We start from the raw sequence: 12,080 nt of genomic DNA on the forward strand, positions 1-12,080 counted from the left end.
AAAGTGGGCAAAGGATATGAACAGACATTTCTCAAAAGAAGACATTCATACAGCCAACAGACACATGAAAAAATGCTCATCATCACTGGCCATCAGAGAAATGCAAATCAAAACCACAATGAGATACCATCTCACACCAGTTAGAATGGCGATCATTAAAAAGTCAGGAAACAACAGGTGCTGGAGAGGATGTGGAGAAATAGGAACACTTTTACACTGTTGGTGGGATTGTAAACTAGTTCAACCATTATGGAAAACAGTATGGCGATTCCTCAAGGATCTAGAACTAGATGTACCATATGACCCAGCCATCCCATTACTGGGTATATACCCAAAGGATTATAAATTATGCTGCTATAAAGACACATGCACACGTATGTTTATTGCAGCACTATTCACAATAGCAAAGACTTGGAATCAACCCAAATGTCCATCAGTGACAGATTGGATTAAGAAAATGTGGCACATATACACCATGGAATACTATGCAGCCATAAAAAAGGATGAGTTTGAGTCCTTTGTAGGGACTTGGATGCAGCTGGAATCCATCATTCTTAGCAAACTATCACAAGAACAGAAAACCAAACACCGCATGTTCTCATTCATAGGTGGGAACTGAACAATGAGATCACTCGGACTCAGGAAGGGGAACATCACACACCGGGGCCTATCATGGGGAGGGGGGAGGGGGGAGGGATTGCATTGGGAGTTATACCTGATGTAAATGACGAGTTGATGGGTGCAGCACAGCAACATGGCACAAGTATACATATGTAACAAACCTGCACGTTATGCACATGTACCCTACAACTTAAAGTATAATAATAATAAATAAATTAAAAAAAAAAAAAAAAAAAAAAAAAAAAAAAAAAAAAAACCTTGAGTTACACTAGCTCCTTTTGCCCACAATTTATATGTAAATGTTGATAGGGCAGATGATAATAAGTAATAATAATAATAATAATAATAATAATAATAATCCACTCAACCAGTATTCATTAAGTACCAGGCACTCTTCTAAGACTTTCAATTGTTTAATTTAATCCTCACATCAATTCCATAAGGTGTGTTCTAGTATTGTTCCATTTTCTAGCAGTGTTTTTCAATTGGGAGTGATATCTCCCCCAGGGTACCTTTGGAAAGGTCTGGAGATATTTTTTGGTTGTCTCCAATATGGGTGCTACTGGCGTCTAGTGAATAGAGGCCAGGGATGCTGCTGAATGTACTGCAATGCACAGGACAGCGCCCCTCCCCTCCAAGAATTATCCGGCCCAAAATGTCAATAGCTCTAAAGGTTGAGAAACCTTGTACTAGAGTAACTAAAGTCAGGAGAGGTTTGGTAACTTGCCTGAACTCACGCTGGTAGTCGGTGGCCAAGGTGAGATTTGAATCTAGGCAGCCTGGCTCCTAAATCTGTGCATTTAACCACCACGTTTTACCCAGTTTGCATATGAGGATGAAGATGTCTGGAAGCTTGGATCACCCACCTGAGGTCCCACAGCCAGTGGGTAGCAAGGATAGAACCACGACTCATGTGTCTTGTTTCCCAATTCATTACTTCCATCCCTCCCTGAATCCTATTATCCTTATTTCCTAACCAGTAACTCCCAGCTGCTGATGCAGAAGTCAAATCCAGATTAGGTAAATGCTAAGCTAGAGTTAAGCATGTGTGTGTCTGTGTTGTATTTCAGTATAATTTAAAGTATTTTGTTCATTCATTTAGCCAACATTTCTGTGTGCCCACCCCTGCTCTGGCAGTGGAGAAATAAAGAGAAGACATAGTTTCTGCTACACCGGGCTTAAAATCCAGCCTCACTTTCATCTCAGTGTAAAATTCTATGACTCTAGGCTGTTTGCCTTCATGTTCGTGTTAGCCTGGGTTTCCCCAGAAGCACATTCTGTGATAAGAGTTTGGGTACAAATGGTTTATTTGGCAGGTGATCTCAGAAAACACAGGTCAGGGAGTTGGGAGGTGAGACAGGGAGGGGAAGAGAGTCAACAGATTTTGTTCTGCAAAAAATAGAACTACCATTTGATCCAGCAATCCCACTACTGGGTTTCAACCCAAAGGAAAAGAAATCATTAAAGAAAAAAGATACCTGCACTTGTATGTTTATCACAGCACTATTCACAAAAGCTAAGTGTCTATCAACAGATGAATGGATAAAGAAAACATGGTATATATACCATGGAATACTACTCAGTCATGCAAAGAATGAAAGCATGCCTTTTGCAGCAATGTGGACGGAACTGGAGGCCATTATCTTAAGTGAAATCACTCAGAAATAGAAAGTCAAATACTGCATGTTCTCACTTTTAAGTGGGAGCTAAATAATGTGCACTCGTGGGCGTAGAGAGTGGAATAATAAACACTGGAGACTTGGAAGGGTGGGAGTGTGCAAGGGAGCTGAAGTATGAGAGATTATCTAATGGTACAATGTACACTATTCGGATGATGGTTGCACTACAAGCCCAGACTTCACTAGGAAATATATCCATGTAGCAAAACTGCATGCGTACCTTCTAAATCTATAAATAAAATGAAGGATATTGTTCAGATTGAGCCTGTTTGCACTGTGGGTGATTGGAGTTCAGTCCTGCTGGGGAATGCTGGGAGAGGGTGCAGAACACAAGCTACAGAGTTAACCTACCTGAGGGGAGTTTGTCCTTCAGCACTCACCTCTTGTGGACTGGGTTGCTCCTGATGGCATGAATGCCCTGTCACTTCTGATCTACCCTGCAAATGGGCCAAAAAACCCCACCTGGGGCAGGCAGTCACAGATGCATGCCATTTGATGAGTACATAGAAGATATGGTGCAACACCCTCCATCTCTGCTACAGTGAGAAACGTTTATTGAGCACCTACTATATGCCAGGTACTTTCATATGTTAGCTCATTCTTTTGATCTCTTGAACTCCACCAAAGATCCTCAAATAACCATCTTTAACAGCTTTGCTCAGTCCTTACTCATCCTCATCTTTAGCTGCCATGTAGATGAGGTCAATATCCACAAGAAACTCACCTGCGTGGGGAAGAAACTCGCTTTCCAGTACAGTACATAGCTATATAATAAAAGCACAGTGTTATCCTGAATAGCTGCAGCTCATTACATGGAAGGAAACTGAAAATAAAGTCAACACAGAGAAAAGCAGAGTCATGCCCTGGGGAGAGACCAAGCTTTGATCACATCATTTGAGTGCCTGGATGCAGCTGTACCTGAAGCAAAAGACTCCCAAGCATTATGTCAAGGACAATAAATTTTTGTTTGATTTTTTTAAACTTTAAAAGTTGAGTATTGTTCAGCTATAAGCTGGAGAGTTCTGACTGATAGTCAAACAGATACGGTGAAAGTTGTGTAAATAAATAAACTTTATGAATGAGATCCAGAGTTTGAAATGATAGTTACTAGACCAAACCACAAGGCAACATTGATTTTAATATCACACCGTATACCACCCTGGATTTTTCCCCCTACAACAAAGGGTCATGTTGTCCAACATCATTATGTATGAGTTTTTGCTTTGTTTGGAGTTAGCACACTTGGTCTCGTTAAATGTCTGCCGGTTTCTTTGGTTGTGTCCTTATCTATGTGGCTTTTTTCTGATTCTCTGGGGTATAAATCATCCAGGCACGTTATGTATCTTCTCAGTTTATTGCCAGGAAAATTTGTTGTTCTCTGAAATGTGTGCTTGAACCACTGGAGCAGAGCACTTACCACTGTGTTTTAAGATTATCACAAGAAAAAAAATTCTGCAAGCAGTGCTTGAACTAAATTAGGATCTTGCTTTTAGAGAGGCAGGTGTAGGGTGTTTCAAAGCAAAGTGAGCTCTCCTTTGCCAATTTCATCTTTCTACTCCATCTGGAGCTTGAATTTCCATCCTTGGTGGTAAATCACATCTGCTTTGGATTTCATAGGATGTCTCTTAAGTATCTTCACAGAATTGTTCAAAGATTGCAATCGCTTCTAGTAGATCTGATTCATAAGTTCGTGGGTGCAGCAGCTGCTCTCTGAATCAATTTGTCAATGTGAGTGGCGTTTTGAATGGGGGCAGAGATGGGAGCGGACAGCCGGTAGACAGCCATAGGAGGCGGTTTTATAGAAGAGTGGTAAGCCACAAGGGTACCATCCCACGTTAAAATCCCAGCTCCGCCACTAGCTATGGGACTCTGGTTGATTTTCATATTGTTTTGAGCTTCAGTTTTCTCATCTGTAAAATGAGGTTAATAACAGTATCTGCCTCATAGATTGCACTGGATTAAATCTGAGAAGAAACGTACACCATTTAGTCTGGTGGCAGAGTTGCAGGTGCCATGTGCTATGGGCACATAGTAAATGTTCATTAAATGGTAGCTATTTGTATGCACCAGGATGCTTTTGATGTGACCAAAAGAAAAAGTATCCTGATTCAATTGGCTTAAACGAGAAAGAAAAAGTTATTATCGTATGTAACAGTGACTCCAGGATTAATTCAGTGCTTTGACAACTTCACCAAGACCAACGTTCTCCTTATATTTCTCCTTTGTCATCTTAATGTCAGTAAGTAGCCCTAATGGTGATAAGATAGCTCTCTCCGTTCTAGATGTTATTTTCAGATGTAATATAATGTCCATCCATGGAAGAGGCTCCATTTTCGTTTGTGTGCCTCTTTTTAAGAGCAAAAATACCTTTCTCTAAAGACCCTGGCAAACGTCCACTCACATATCACAGGCTGTGGGTCATCAGGGACCCTGAAAAGTGCAGTAGTTGGAGGCTTTCAGCCGCTCACACTTCTCCCAGCCACCTCTCATGACCAGTACATCACCAAACAGGTTTGGGGAGCCTCCCTTTTCTCAGTCTCAAAATGATTATGTGCACAGTGAGGTTGGACAGTTTCCTGTCTACTAGCTGTGTGACTTTGGAAAAGTGGTGTCCCCTCTCTGAGCCTCCATTTTTCCATCCCTAATGTTAATTCCACTTTTCAATACTCACTGTTTGCTGATTGTTTGCCAGATGACACTTGAGGGGCTTGGGACTCAACAGTGAATAAGACACACAGTCCCTGTCCTCGTGTTGCTGATGCCTGGTGAGAGTCCCCAACTTACAGGGTTGGTTTGATGACCGATGTGGAGATGACCTTGTAAATGGGCTGGTCCTAACTGCATGGTCTCTTTCGCTAACACTGGAGGGTATGCATCCCACAGTTTTTGGACTGCGTTAATCTTAAAGGCAATGGGGGTACTCTGAAGTGTGAATTTAGCCACAGATTAGCTTAGGTTTATTTTTCCAGAGCACAGAACAGCTAAGAATCAAAGGAGGCGAGCTGTATTACACTTGCACAAACCAGTTTTTCTTTTCTGGATTGAAGACCCACATTTTATGCTTAATGGACCAAAGTGATATTTCCCTTGGCCTGTCTTTTTTGGAGATATCTTTCAAAAAATCTGTCCCATCTTTATCAATATCATGATGATTACAACCCCACCTCAAGCCATTTGTTGGCTAAGAATTTGAGTTCTGGAGCCAGACTGTACATTTGAACCCTTGCTCTGCTACTTACTGGCCATGTGACCCTGATCTAGTCTCTCTATGCCTCAGTTTTATAATCTGTACAATGGGAGAATAAAGGTAACTACTTCCTAGGATGGTTATATTTAGGGGTATATTTAGTTATCTTTTATTGAATATCTACTGTGTGATAGGTGTGTTATTCTTGGTGCTGGAGACAGCAGTGAATAAAACAGAGAGATGTTCTAATGGGGGTAATAGGCAATAAATGAGTAAATTTCATGCTGCGATCAACAGAATAAGCCATGAAGAAAAATAAACCAGGGTAGTGGGGCTAGAGAGGGTGTGTGTGTGTGTGTGTGTGAGTGTGTGTGTTGCTTTAGGTTTGACGGTCAGGAATGGCCTCTCTAGGGATGTTTCCTTTGAGCAAAGATGTGGAGAAAGTGAGTCATATGGATATACAAAGGAGGGAAGAGGAGGGAAAAGCTCTTCCAGGCAGAGGGAACTGTAGGTGCAAAGGCCCTGAGGCAGCGAACAGTTTGAGGAATAACAAGGAGGGTGGTGGGTGCAGCCGCAATAGAATGAATGGGAAAAAGCTTAAGTGAGTGAATCAAAGTCAAATGCTTTGAAAAGTGCCTGGCATGTAGTAAATGCTTGATACATGTTAGTTGTTATCATTCCTGTTATTATTCTTGCTATTAGTCTTAGAATATAAGACTTTTTTTGAGGAGGCAATTCAGACTCTGTTTTTTCCTGACATTATAAAATATATTTTAAAAATCAATTTGGTTTTCTTCTATGTTGAAAGGAATATGTCTATAATCATTGTAGATCATCTGGAAAATACAGTTGAGGAGACAGATGGAGACAATCACTGTTAATGTTTTAGTGTATTTCCCACTGGTATTTTTATATGCTTAGTTTTTAATTTATCACAACTGTGATTACTACATATACTATATACAATTCTATATTCCATTTTTTTACTTGACCTGATAACATAAATATTTCCCGTAAAGGTGTCATACATAATTTGTTATGGTTGAATAATGTTCCACTGAGTGTAATGTACTTATTTCTCAGTTAACAGGCATTTAGGTTGCTTTTCATTTTTCTCGGTATACATACTGTGCAAAATGCTTTTGTTTTCCTTCAACTTAGGGTTGTTTCTGTAGGTGACATTCTCAGAGATAAAATTACTGATTAGGCCAGGTGTGGTGGCTCACTCTCCGGGAATCCCAGCACTTTGGGAGGCTGAGGTGGGAGGATCGCTGAGCCCAGGAGTTTGAGACCAGCCTAGGCAACATATTGAAACCCCATCTCTACAAAAAAAAAAAAAAAAAAAAAAAAAAAAAAAAAAAAGCTGGGTGTTGTGGCACATGTCTGTAATCCCAGCTACTCAAAAGGCTGAGGTGGGAGGATCACCTGAGCCTGGGAGTTTGAGGCTGCAGTGAGCTGTGATTATGCTACTGTACTCTAGCCTGGGTGACAGAGCAAGACATTGTCTCAAAAAACAAAACAAACAAACAAACAAAAAATTACTGATTTAAAATTCTTGGTGGTTGCTTTTTCCTTTACATGAATTTATTTATTTATTTATTTTGAGACAGAGTCTCACTCTGTCGCCCAGGCTGGAGTGCAGTGGTGCAATCTCGACTCACTGCAACCTCCACCTCCCAGGTTCAAACAATTCTCGTGCCTCAGCCTTCCGAGTAGTTCGGATTACAGGCATGTGCCACTGCACCCGGCTAATTTTTGTGTTTTTAGTAGAGATGGGGTTTCATCATGTTGGCCAGATTGGTCTCAAACTCCTGGCCTCAAGGCCCACCTCGGCCTTGCAAAGTGCTGAGATTACAGGCGTGGGCCACCACGCCAGGCCCCTTTACACAAATTTAAAACCAATAGTATTTATTTTTGTGGTTTTTTGATGTAGAATACACCAGATCTCTTGGTAGACTTCAGATAGTGCTACATTCCATTTTATTCCCTTTCAGAGTTGGAAAAGTTCATGTCCATTCATCTTGGAGAGTAATGAGATTTTCTATTTTGTGCCCTGGCACATTTTTATTTTGAATTATTTAAAATAACTCTCTATGCAATGCTTTAGTGAGAATTTATGACTGTTGGTACTACTGGACTAAGGTGATAGAGGCAGTAAGAATGAAATTTTTTTCCATAGGTCATCAGTTGGGTCAAAGATGGAGCTACTAGCCAGGACTGAGCTCTGAGGTAAGTCCCACCGTCTCTTTGGGCCTCAGTTTCCCCATCTGTATTAAAGATTGCAGGACTTGTGTATTCTTATCATTTGTTATATATCAGGCCTAGTCCTAAGCAATATGTGCATTCACAGATGCAAGTTCTTATAGTAATTGTATGCTCATACTTTGAGGAATACTGCATTAGACTATAAACTCCATGAAGGCAGACACCTCATTTTGTTTTATTCACCATTTGTATTAGCCTGTTAGGGCTGCCATAACAAAATGCCACAGGCTGGGTGGCTTAAACAATGGCAATTTATTTTTCACAGTTCTGGAAGCTGAAAGTCCAAGATTACGGCATCAGCAGGGTTGGTTTCTCCTGAGGCCTCTCTCCCTGGCTTGCAGACAGCCGCCTTCTTACCATGCTCTCACATGGCTTTGCGGCTTTGCTACGTGTGCACACATCCCTAGTGTCTCTTCCTCTTCTTATAAGGGTCCCACCCTTTTGGCCTCATTTTGACTTAACCATTTAAAGACCTTATCTCCAAACACAGTTGCATTCTGAGGTCCTAGGGTTGGGACTTCAACATGTGAATTTTGGGAAGTTACAGACAGTCAATGTAGATCCAGCTTTTAGCACCATTGTTATCATCATATATTAAGCAGCAAATGCAGATCCACATCCCCTCAGTTCCTGGATGTAGAACAAATGAATGAATGAAGTCTGGGAAAGCTGACATTTCCAGTTCAGTCCCAGCAGCCAGGGCAATTGCATTCTACATTATCTCATCTCTAATTTTATTCCCGTTCTGCAGGTGTGGACATTGAGGTGTAGATGTGTGAAATGGCTCAATGAAGGTCACATAGCCACTTATGGAGGAGGTGGGACTTGAGTCCGGGCCTCCCTGATGTCAGGGCCAGAATTTCTAACCTCTCTGCTGCACTGAGAATATTGGCTTGATCATTGCTAAGCTCCCTTAATCCAATTTTAGAATTTTCTACAAATCTTCCTCTCTTCCTTGAACTAAGGCTTCCTTATCAGATTGGGTAAGAAAAAGCCAAGAAGAAATTCTTGCACAATGAGGGATGATTTGGGGTCCAAAAGTGGAAGCTTTCTCATCCCCTTTTATATATCCTTTTTTATTCTTGTGGTTTTTTTTTTGTTTGTTTGTTTTTAACAAAATGTAACTTATGCCAGCTCCATGAAGCAGAAAGTTTTGACTTTTTTCCCCAGTGCTGAATCCTAGCTCCTAGAATAGTGTCTGACACATGAAGACAATAAATATTTATTGAATGAATTAATAGATATGTATGCACATTTACTTTTTTTTTTTTTTTTTTTTTGAGATAGGGTCTCGCTCTGTCACCCAGGCTGGAGTGCAGTGGCAGATCGTAGCTCACAGCAACCTCCGCCTCCTGGGCTCAAGTGATCCTTCCATCTTAGCCTCCTGAGTAGCTGGGACCACAGGCGAGTGACATTACATCTGGATAATTTTTTAATGTTTTTGTAGAGACAGGTGTCTCACTGTGTGGCCTAGGCTGGTCTGGAACTCCTGACCGCAAGTGATCCTCCCACCTTGGCTTCCCAAAGTGCTGGGATTACAGACATGAGCCATCACTCCTGGCAACATTTAATTTTTAATACAACTGTGTTCGTATTATTAATACCATTCAAGGCTGGTGTGGTGGCTCATGCCTGTAATCCAAGCACTTTGGGAGGCTGAGACGGGTGGATTGCTTGAGCTCAGGAGTTCCAGACCAGCCTGGGAAACATGGTGAAACCCTGTCTCTACAAAAACAAAATAAAACAAAAATTATCCAGGTGTGGTGGTGCGTACTTGTAGTCCCTGCTACTCGGGAGGCTGATGCAGGAGGATGGCTTGAGCCCCGGTGGAGGTGGAGGCTGTAGTGAGCAGAGATTGTACCATTGCACCCCAGCCTGGGCAACAGAGTGAGACCTCGTTACCAAAAGAACTCCCAAAAAACAAACAAACAAACAAACAAAACAAACAAACAAATACAAAAATCCCAAACAAAAACCAACCCCCCCGCCTACAACCAAACGGAAACCATTCAACGTTTTAAAAACTTAATTATATCTTGGTATGTTTGCTTGTGAGTTCTATAGATCTGTCTCACTCTTGCTACAGGAGACTTCAAATGCCATGGAATACATGAACTTTCATTTTTTTAATTGTGCTAAACGTGAAGAACATAAAACTTACCATTTTCACCATTTTAAAATATACAATTGAGTAGCATTAAGGACATTCACAATGTTGTTCAACCATTACTACTGTCCATTTCCAGAACCTTTTCATCATTCCAAACAGAAACTCTGTACCTGTTAAGCAATAATTCCCATCCCCATTCTCTTCTCCCTAGCCCCTGGCAAACATGTTTCTATTTTCTGCTTCTCTGAAATTGCCTATTCTACATACCTCATGTAAGTGGAATCATACAATGTTTGTCCTTTTGTGTTTGGCTTCTTTTACATAGCATAATGTTTTACAGGTTCCATGTTTTTTAGCAGGTTTCAGCATTTCATTCCTTTTTCAAGGCTGAATAATATTTCATTGTATGGCTAGGCCACATTTTGTTTATCCATTTATTCATCTGGTGGAAGAATTGGGGTTGTTTCCCCATTTTGGCTATTGTGAATAGTACTATGAACATTTATGTACAAATATCCATTTGAGTTTCTGCTTTCAAGTTTTCTGAGTACATACCTAGGAGTGGAATTACTAGATCATGTGGGAATTGTTTTTGAGGAGCTGCCAAGTGGAGACCTTAATTTAAAAAAATCTAGAGCCAGGGTGTGGTGGCTAACACCTGTAATCCCAGTACTTTGAGAGGCTGAGGTGGGAGGATCACTTGAGGCCAGGAATTCGAGACCAACCTGGGCAACATAGTGAGACTCTGTCCGTACAAAAACATAAAAATATTAGCTGGGTGTGATGGCGTTTACCTATAGTCCCAGTTATTTGGGAGGCTGAGGTGGGAGGATTGCTTGTGCCCGGAAACTTGAGGTTGTCATGATCGTGCCACTATACTCCAGCCTGGGTGACAGAGAAAGACCCTGTTTCTCAAAAACAACAAAACTCCAAATCTGTCACTCCCTCCATTTGTGTTAATAACCATGGGACCAGAGTGGATGGGGACTGGACTGGTGGCTGTTGAGTGACCCAGGAGAGAATGGAGACTTTGATCTTGGAGAGTGTCACCACCTGGTGTGGTTCCTGCAGTTTATTCTCCTCCTCCTTTCTTTCCTCTCCCCCATGCAAAAACTCATTCATTCATTTAATGACTCATTCATTCATTTTCAACAATATTCCCTGATTGCTTTTGTCATGTTTCAGGCACAGTTTAGATGCTGGAATGTTTTGGTGAAAATAAGCAGACAAAACCTCTGCCCTCAAAGAGCAAAACAGTCATGCGTGGCTTAATGATGGGGAGGTGCTCTGAGAAATGCATCCTTAGGTGATTTCGTTCTCATTCAACCGTCATAGAGTATACTTACACCAACCTAGATGGTATAGCCTATTGTACCACTAGGCTGTATAACGTAGCCTATTGCTCCTAGGCTGCAAATCTGTTCAGCGTGTTACCGTACTGCCTACTGTAGGCCACTATAACACAATTGTAAGTATTTGTGTATCTAAACATATCTAAACAGAAAAGGTACAATAAAAATACAGTATAAAAGATCAATACAGGCTGAGGGAGGTGGCTTATGCCTGTAATCCCAGCACTTTGGGAGGCCGAGGCAGGCAGATCACTTGAGGTCAGGAGTTCGAGACCAGCCTGGTCAATGGTGAAACCCCATCTCTACTAAAAACACAAAAATTAGCCGTATTCCCAGCTACTCGAGAGGCTGAGGCATGAGAATTGCTTGAATCCTGGAGGCGGAGGTTGCAGTGAGCTGAGATCATGCCACTGCACTCCAGCCTGGGCGACACAGCGAGACTCCGTTTAAAAAAAAAAAAAAAAGAAAGATAAATATAATTGTACACCTGTGTAGAGAGCTTACCAGGAATGGAGCTTGCAGGACTGGAGGGTGTTCTGGGTGAGGGGTGAGTCAGTGAGTGAGTGGTGAGTGAAGGCAAAGACCTAGGACATTACTGTGCAGTACTGTGGACTTTGTAAACACCGTCTGCTTAGGCTACACTTAATTTATTTAAAAATTTCTTTCTTCAAAAATAAATTACCTTACTATAACCTTTTTACTTTATATACCTAAAAAAACCTTTTATTTTAGGTTTGGAGGTACGTGTGAAAGTTTGCTATATAGGCAAACTTGTGTCATGGGGGTTTGTTGTATTAGGTATTAAGCCTAGTACCCAATAGTTATCTTCAATCTTTCAAAATTTTGACTCTTGTGAAAACACAAAG

The 12,080-nt window shown here is 41.2% G+C and overlaps 1 protein-coding gene across 18 annotated transcripts in view; it reads left to right on the forward strand.

Moving 5' to 3' along the window:
* The window catches only part of RPH3A (rabphilin 3A), a 335,220-nt gene that overhangs the window by 63,970 nt on the left and 259,170 nt on the right, over positions 1–12,080 (forward strand). For 8 of the 18 annotated variants that reach the window (XM_065524837.2, XM_074007938.1, XM_065524841.2 and 5 more), the window contains one exon: positions 7,667–7,716. The exons of the other annotated variants lie outside the window; for them this stretch is intronic. The gene's annotated coding sequence lies outside the window, so the exon portion shown is untranslated. The remainder of the gene's footprint in view (positions 1–7,666; positions 7,717–12,080) is intronic. 18 annotated transcript variants of the gene reach the window in all.

Source organism: Macaca fascicularis, chromosome 11, assembly GCF_037993035.2.
Source record: "Macaca fascicularis isolate 582-1 chromosome 11, T2T-MFA8v1.1".
Taxonomy (NCBI): domain Eukaryota; kingdom Metazoa; phylum Chordata; class Mammalia; order Primates; family Cercopithecidae; genus Macaca; species Macaca fascicularis.